This window comes from Herpailurus yagouaroundi, unplaced genomic scaffold (assembly GCF_014898765.1).
Source record: "Herpailurus yagouaroundi ecotype Mexico unplaced genomic scaffold, PumYag 355, whole genome shotgun sequence".
NCBI lineage: Eukaryota > Metazoa > Chordata > Mammalia > Carnivora > Felidae > Herpailurus > Herpailurus yagouaroundi.
The window spans coordinates 2093817-2102042 of record NW_024412572.1 but is presented as its reverse complement, the minus strand read 5'-3'; the positions used below and the strand labels follow the sequence as shown (position 1 = coordinate 2102042).

The 8226-nt window shown below is 39.4% G+C and overlaps 1 non-coding gene across 1 annotated transcript; it reads right to left on the bottom strand.

Moving 5' to 3' along the window:
• Positions 1-5152: 5152 nt before the first annotated feature.
• On the bottom strand, positions 5153-5256 carry LOC121022139 (small nucleolar RNA U13). The gene has a single exon (XR_005786830.1). It is a non-coding gene; the product is annotated as a small nucleolar RNA U13 (small nucleolar RNA).
• Between the last annotated feature and the right edge of the window lie 2970 nt (positions 5257-8226).

The window sequence follows — 8226 nt, the reverse complement described above, 5'->3', positions numbered from 1 at the left end:
TCTCTCTCTGACCATCCCCTGCTCGTGTGCACACTATCTCAAAAATAAATGAGCATTTAAACGTTAAAAAAAGATTTTTTTAAGGGGGGCCCTCTGGGTCACTCAGTTAAGTGACCAACTTGGGCTTAGGTCATGATCTCGCAGTTCCCGGGGTTCCAGCCCCACGTCGGGCTCTGTGCTAACAACAGCTCAGAGCCTGGAGCCTACTTTGGATTCTGTGTCTCCTTCTCTCTCTGCCCTCCCCCGCTAGTGCTCTCTCTCTGCCTCTCAAAAAATAAACAAACGTTTAAAAAATTTTTAATAAAAAAATAACGAATAACATTTAAAAATAAAAATTAAAAAAAGAACCTGTTTATTACCATACAGAGTAACAAGAGAAAGGGATCTTCCCTCATTTTTGGTCATGAACATTCCTAAAATAATAAAACATATACACATATAATTTATTTGTTTGTTTAGAAAAAGTTCTGGAAGAATAGTTGCTAATTTGAAACAGTGATACCTCTGAGCAGGCAGAGAGAGAACGAAGGCTGGAGGAGAAAACTGATCAAAGGGATTTTGAGGCTTATCTAGAATTGTTTCATTTGTTTTTTCCATTTTCACTTCTAATATTTTAAATACAAAAGGAGATAAAGTTGCGGAAAACAAAGATAATGTTATTTTTACTTATTTACAACATAAAAGATCTTTTTGCTCCCACTAAAATAGTAATATATAACAAAATTTTATACAACATAAATATATTCAGAAATATTTAGTAAGAACACTGTGTTTTAGTGTGTCTGTCTCATTTTTACAAACTCTTGCTTCAATACTTTATATATAGTGATTGGTAGATCTGAATCTAAGTTCAAATATTTGGTTGTTTTGAGGTATTTTTAATATTTTTTGGGGGGGAGAGCACAAGCAGGGGAGGGGAAGAGAGAGGGGGACAGAGGATCTGAAGCAGGCTCTGCGCTGACAGGCTGATGGCAGTGAGCCCGAGGTGGGGCTCAAACCCACAAACCTGAGATCATGACCTGAGCTGAAGACATATGCTCAACTGACTGAGCCTCCCAGGTTGGCCCCAAATATTTGGTTTTAATGATTGAGTTAGACGAAGGTCAAACTGCTTCAGGTGTGTTTTCTTTGAATCATGAGTCCATTTTCCACAAGGCTTTTTCTGTTGGAACACTTGGTGGACTAGGTTGAGGACATGTCCCCTTAAAGTAGCTTTGCAGTTTATTTTATCAGACATTTTATTTATACATTTATATAAATACCTTTATATAATTTATATTCTTAACTCTTTTCATTGTGAACTATATCCAGTATACAAGATACTATCCAGTTTGGTTTTTTTTTAATTTTTTTTTCAACGTTTATTTATTTTTGGGACAGAGAGAGACAGAGCATGAACGGGGGAGGGGCAGAGAGAGAGAGAGACACAGAATCGGAAACAGGCTCCAGGCTCTGAGCCATCAGCCCAGAGCCCGACGTGGGGCTCGAACTCCCGGACCGCGAGATTGTGACCTGGCTGAAGTCGGACGCTTAACCGACTGCGCCACCCAGGCGCCCCGATACTATCCAGTTTTAACAATATTGAAAACCTATGCTAAGATTGTAATATTAGCAGAACCTCAGAAGCTTCCTGATCATACCCTTCCTTCCCCAACAGGCGGGACCAGCTCTGGGCTGTGTCCATCACTCCCTTAACTTCTCTTTCCAGTTCTACCATCTATGTGTGTATCCCTGAACAGCAAACTGTTTAGTTTTGCCTGTTTGTGTACTTTATATATATGGAATGTTACTCATGTACTTTTCTGTAGCCTGCCTTCTTCCCTCAATATTGCTCAATAGTATGGTGTTATTTGCTTGCTTATATATTTTTTATTGTGGTAAAATTGCATAACACAAATTTTATGATTTTAGCTGGGTTTTAGGCACACAATTCAGTGGCATTAAGTACAGTCACATGGTTGTGTGATATTGTGTCTTGGAGACTCATCAGCATTAGTGATATTTTCATTTCTCCTAAGTGTTCCACTCAGTGAATATTCCACTGGGTGAACATACTACACTTTATTGTTCAATCTACCATTTATGGACCTATGGGTTCTCTTTTTCTTTTTCTTTTTGTTTGCTGTTACAGATAGTAGTGTTTGAACCTTCTTGCACCTGTGTCCTGGGGCACATGTGTGAGAATTGTTAGTGCATATAACTACTGGTAGAATGAATGGGTTTTACTTGCTTAATTTTCTAGAAAGAGACATAGGAAGGTATTCCTTGTGTAATGAAATTTCCATTTAGAAAAAGAAAAGCAGGGGCGCCTGGGTGGCGCAGTCGGTAAAGCGTCCGACTTCAGCCAGGTCACGATCTCGCGATCCGTGAGTTCGAGCCCCGCGTCGGGCTCTGGGCTGATGGCTCAGAGCCTGGAGCCTGTTTCCGATTCTGTGTCTCCCTCTCTCTCTGCCCCTCCCCTGTTCATGCTCTGTCTCTCTCTGTCCCAAAAATAAATAAACGTTGAAAAAAAAATTTTTTTTTAAAAAGAAAAAGAAAAGCAAAGAGAAGTTGGGATGGCTTCATAAAGTGGAAGAGCAGGGAACAATCTCTGTGAGATAGGAAGCAGAAAGGAACAGGAAGAGCAACCCAGACATGTCTGCAGGCTGAGTCCAGAAGGTATTGTCAAGCATTCATTCAATCCAGCACATGCACCGTGCACCAAATATGTGTCTGTCTCTGTAAGTGCTAGAGTTAGCAGTGGACTGGAACTCAAGAGACCTAGGCTTTCTCTCAACTTTGCCACAAAGAGCAAATTATTTCACCTCGTTGGCCAGTGGTTCTGACGTCCGTAAGATGAGTAGATACACCGGGAGGATCAAAAACCTTCCATCCAGCTCTGCTGGTTTGGGATCCCAAGCTGGTTGAAGTAGGAAGATAAAGGCTTGCCAGGAGTAGTTCTAATCTAGGGTCCAGACAGGAAATAACTCTGGATTCAAAAACAAAAAGGACCAAAGACAATTACTGGGCTCAGCTCTAGTGAGCCAGCAGAAATGATGTGATGGTAAATGTTTAGCAGCTGACTCTCTGGGACAGAGAGTCCTTGGCTTGTAGTGGCATTTACTCATTTACACAGTTGTAAATACTCCCACAAGGGCCAAATTGGAAAAGACACACTCCCACATAAAGCTAGAAACCTTTAAGAAAAATCTAGAAAGACCCACTCTACAACACAGAGCCTCCACAAGGAAGCTTGCCTGCCTCTGTCTGTCTTCCTTTTGGGTGGAGAAAAAATTAACTTGAAAATTTGCAACTATAAGCCTGTGATCACCTAGGTCGAGGGTTCAAATTTATACAATCATGATTGAGAAACCCCCTCTGCCTCTGAGAAAATAACATATAAATTGGTCTCAGGTGAGTACTATTCCCTAGAATGTCTGATAAAATCACCTGCAAAGCCACCTTGAAGGGACATGCCCTCAACCTGGGCCACCAAGTAACCCAACAGAAAAAGTGTTGATGAAGATAGGCCCGTGATTCAAAATTAGAAAGCACACCCAACCGGGGCACCTGGGTGGCTCAGTCGGTTGAGCATCTGACTTCAGCTCAGGTCAAGATCTCACAGTTCATGACTTCAAGCCCCGAATCAGGCTCTCTGCTGTCAGCACAAGAGCCCACTTTGGATCCTCTGTCTCCCTCTCTCTCTGCCCCTTCCCCACTTATGCTCTCTCTCTTTCTCTCTCTCTCAAAACAAAATAAACATTAAAAGAAAACACACCCAACCTAGAGTGCCTTTTTCATCTAAATCAGTCATTAAAACCAAATATTTGAACTTAGACCCAGATCCACTGGTCGCTATATATAAAGTGTTGAAGCAATATTTTGTGAAAATAATAAAGCATATTAAATCATATTGCTTTTACTAAATATATTATTACTAGTATATTGTTATACTGTATAAAATGTCATTATATGTTAATGAAAGCAAAAGGATCCTTCATGTTGTAAATAGGTAAATATATTATCTTTAAATATTGTTATCCCCAACTTTACCTCATCATTTTTGTATTTTTATATGTGACTTATGCCATTTTGTCCCATCTTTTTTAATGTCCATATACTTACATAGAATTTGTATTTGAATAATGATCATAATTTGCTTAAAAATATTGCATACATTTGGGGATACATGATCAAAATCATTTGATCAATGAAGTACAAAATCAAAAAAGTTTGGAGACCACTGAATTAGAAATATACTTTTTTTTTTCCTAGTGCATATGGGGACATTTATAGCTATATCCTAGACCACAGACTAAATCCCAAACCAGAGGATCTATATGTATTAGTTTTCTATGGCTGCCCTAACAAATTACCACAAACTGGATTAGCTGAAAAGAATCCAAATTTACTATCAGAGCTCTGTAGGTCAGAAGTTGGAAATGAATCAAAGTGTCAACAGGCTGCATCGCTCCCCGATTCTCCCTGGGAGGCTCCAGAGAGAATCAGTTTCCTTGGTCTTTCTAATTTCTGGAGGCCTTCCACATTCCATAGCCCATGACCCTCTTCTTCCATCTTCAAACTCAGCAATAGCAGGCTGACTCCTTCTCCTGCTGCCACCCCTCTGATTCTCTCTTCTGCCTCCCTCTTCCACTTATAGGGACCCTTGCTGTTGTAATGGGTCCACCTGGATAGTGCAGGATAATCTTCCCATCTCAGGGACAACTGATCAGCCATCTTGATTCTGTCTGCAACTCTGATTCCCCTTTGCCATACAACATACTCAGTTCCAATGATGTACACATCCTTGGAGGGCCAATATTCTGCCTACCATATTACACATACAGCTGACATTCTCTGACCACAATGAAATAAAACCAACATTGATAAAAAGGAAACATTTTAAACCTCATTGATCTGGAAATTTTTTAATTTTTTTAAATGTTTGTTTATTTTTGAGACACAGAGAGAGAGAGACAGAGCAAAAGAGAGCAGGGGAGAGACAGAGAGAGGGAGATAGAGGATCTGAAGCAGGCTCCGAGCTGTGAGCATAGAGCCCAAAGCCCGGCTCAAACTTATGACCATGAGACCATGACCTGAGCTTAAATCAAGAGTGGTCAGAAGCTTACCCACTGAGCCACCCAGGCTCCCCTGAAAAAAAATTTTTTTTTAATTTCAGACGGGTAATGTGCCGACGTCGTAACAAGGTTTAAGGGTGGCACATGTCACACAAAAGCATGAACCCCCAATCATCATGCTTATGAACTATAAAAGGATCTGAAAATTTTTTTAATTCTATATATTATGCAATGCTCACCACCATAAATATAGTCATCACCCATTAGGTGTTATTGAAATATTATTGACTATACTCTGTATGCTTCACTTTTAGTCTCTTGTAAGTTATATTTTTTAGTTATATTGCAACTGGAAATTTGTACCTTTTAATCCCCTTCACCTATTTCACTCATCCCTCCACCCCCATCCCCTCTGGCAACAACCAGTTTGTTTTCCATATTTATAAGTCTGTTTCTGTTCGCTGTTTGTTTTTTATGGTTTTTATCCTTCTCTGCCTGACTTATTTCATTTAGCATAATCCCTGTAGGTCTCTTCATGTTGCAAATGGCAAGATATCATTCTTTTTATGGATGAGTAATATTCCTTTGTATATATATCACATATTCTTTATTAATTCATCTATTGCTGGACACTTGAGCTGCTTCCATATCTTAGCTATTGCAAATAATGCTGCTATTAAACATAGGAGTGAATATAAGTTTTCAAATTAGTGTTTTCTTTTCTTCGAGTAAACACCCAAAAGTGGAATTACTGGATCATATGGCACTTGCATTTTTAATTTTCTGAGGAACCTCCATACTACTTTCCAGAGTGGTTGCACCAATTTACCTTCCTAAAGGAAGGTAGCGCAAGAGTATTCTCTTCTCCACATCCTCACCAACACTTGTTATTTCTTGTCTTTTTGATACTAGCCATTTTGACAGGTGTGAGGTGATATCTCATCATGGTTTTGATTTGCATTTCCCTGATGATTGGTGATGTTGAGCATCTTTTCATGTGCCTGTTGGCCTTCTTTGGAAACATGTGTAATCAGGTCCTCTTCCCATTTTAAAATCAGATTATTTGGATTTTTTGGTGTTGAGTTCTATAAGTTCTTTATATATTTTGGATATCAACCCCTGATTGGAAATCTTGCAAATATCTTCTCCCATTCAATAGCTGCCTTTTCATTTTGCTGATGGTTTCTTTTACTGTGCAAGTTTTTTTTTTTTTAATTTTCCCAGTAGTTTGTTTCTTTGTTGGTTTTGCAAGAGAGAGAGAGAGAGAGGAAGAGGAGCAAAGGGAGAGAAAGAGAATCTTAAGCAGGCTCCACACTCAGCTCAGAGCCCAACACAGGGCTCAATCCCATGACCCTGGGATCATGACCTGAGTTGAAATCAAGAGTCAGACACTCAACAGACTGAGCCACCCAGGCATCCCTCGTTAGCTTATTTTTGCTCTTGTCCCCCGCCCCCAAGGAGACATAGCCGAAATATGTTGCTAAGGTTGATCTCCAAGAGATTATTGCCTAGGCTTTCTTTTAAGAGTTTTATGGTTTCAGGTCTCACATTTAGGTCTTTAATCCATTTCAAGTTTATTTTTGTGTATGATGTAAGAAATGATGTAGAAATTTTAACACTTTTTTTTTAAGTTTATCTGTTTTGAGAGAGCGAGAGAGTGAGAGAGAGCGATTGGGGGAGGGGCAGAGAGAGAGGGAGAATCTCAAGCAGGCTCTGTGCTGTCAGCACAGAGCCTAACGTGGGGCTCAAATCATAAAACCATGAGATCATGACCTGAGCCAAAATCAAGAGTCAGGCATTTAACCAACTAGGCACCCCAATGATGTGGAAATTTTAAAATGTACTTATAAATAATATGTAGTTCAAAAATAAATAACAATGGGAAAAAATAATAAGCTGACATAATTAAAATACAATATAGCAAACTTATGATTTAATATGTTTTATTATTTTCACAAAATCTTGCTTCAACATAGCCAAAATAGTTACTAGAGTGAAATTTATAGCCTTAAATGCAAACATTATAAAAGAAAATTTTTAATTAATGAACTGAGCATCCAATCCAAGAAGTTAGAAAAAGAATGGCATAGTAAACCCAAATAAAGTAAAAGGAAAGAAATAATTTTTTTTTATGTTTATTTATTTCTGAGACAGAGAGAGACAGAGCATGAGTGGGGGAGGGGCAGAGAGAGAGGGAGACATAGAATCGGAAGCAGGCTCCAGGCTCTGAGCTGTCAGCACAGAGCTCGACGCGGGGCTCAAACTCACACACCGTGAGATCATGACCTGAGCCGAAGTCCGTCGCTCAACCGACTGAGCCACCCAGGCGCCCCAGGAAAGAAATAATTTAAAAGCAACACGAGGGGATGCCTAGGTGGCTCAGTCAGTTAGGTGTCCAACTCTTGATTTCGTCTCAGGTCATGATCTCATGTTCGTGAGACCGAGCCCCACGTCAGGATCTCTGCAGACAGCACAAAGCCTGTTTGGGACTTTCCCTCTCTCCCTCTCTCTCTGCCTCTCCCCTGTTTACATGTGTGTTCACTGTCTCTCAAAATAAATAAACATTTAAAATAAAATTCAAAATTAAAAAATTAAAAGAAAAAAAAATACACCAGAGAGTAAAATGTAACAAAGAAAACAAAGAAATAATGGAAAAACACAATGAAATCAAAATGAATTGGTTCTTTGAAGCAATTAATAATTAGATATATTTCTTGCAACTATATCAAGAAAAAAATGAGGAAATTATAAGTAAACAATAATAGAAATGAAAATAACTGTAGACCTAGTGGTGATTTTAAATATTTCCACCCATAAATCTAAAAGAGATTAAATAGATAATCTCCCAGAAAAATATAAAACAACAAACTGACTTAGAAGAAACTGAAAACCTGAATTAAATCAGCAGTGAAAAACTCACACTCAAAATACACACACGTATACACACGTACATTCTACCAAGACTTCGAGGACCAGATCATCCCTATTTTATATCACCTGTATATAAGAAAAACTCTTATGGCTTAAGAAGAGAAGTGGCCAGGGGGCGCCTGGGTGGAGCAGTCGGTTAAGCGTCCGACTTCAGCCAGGTCACGATCTCGAGGTCCGTGAGTTCGAGCCCTGCATCGGGCTCTGGGCTGATGGCTCAGAGCCTGGAGCCTGTTTCCGA